This window comes from Buceros rhinoceros, unplaced genomic scaffold (assembly GCF_000710305.1).
Source record: "Buceros rhinoceros silvestris isolate BGI_N320 unplaced genomic scaffold, ASM71030v1 scaffold26895, whole genome shotgun sequence".
Lineage (NCBI taxonomy): Eukaryota > Metazoa > Chordata > Aves > Bucerotiformes > Bucerotidae > Buceros > Buceros rhinoceros.
In genome coordinates, this window is record NW_010413794.1 from 3,326 (window position 1) to 3,662 (window position 337).

A 337-nucleotide genomic window follows, 5' to 3' on the forward strand; every position below is an offset into this window, starting at 1 on the left:
ACCGGCGTGAGCCAGGCTCCGGGCAGCCTCCGTGTCTCCGGCCACAGGGTCTGCTTTGCGCGTGTCTCTGCAGTTCCAGCAGCGCAAGAGCAGGGAGCCTGCGTCTGGGGCAACCCAAGTTATGTTCTGCCGAACAAGGCAGTTCTGTATGGCCCTTCTCTGACTCCCAGGGCAGCAGAACATCCTGGAAGAGCAGCCTCTTTCCCATTCGATCGTTAAACTTTTACCTCTAAAACACCAGTAATTTCGGTAGATCCAGGTTCTAGCAAAGCCCACAGGGCTGCTGCCAGCCTTCGTTCCTGGCAACACTGAGACATCCGCTGTGTGGTTCGGAGGG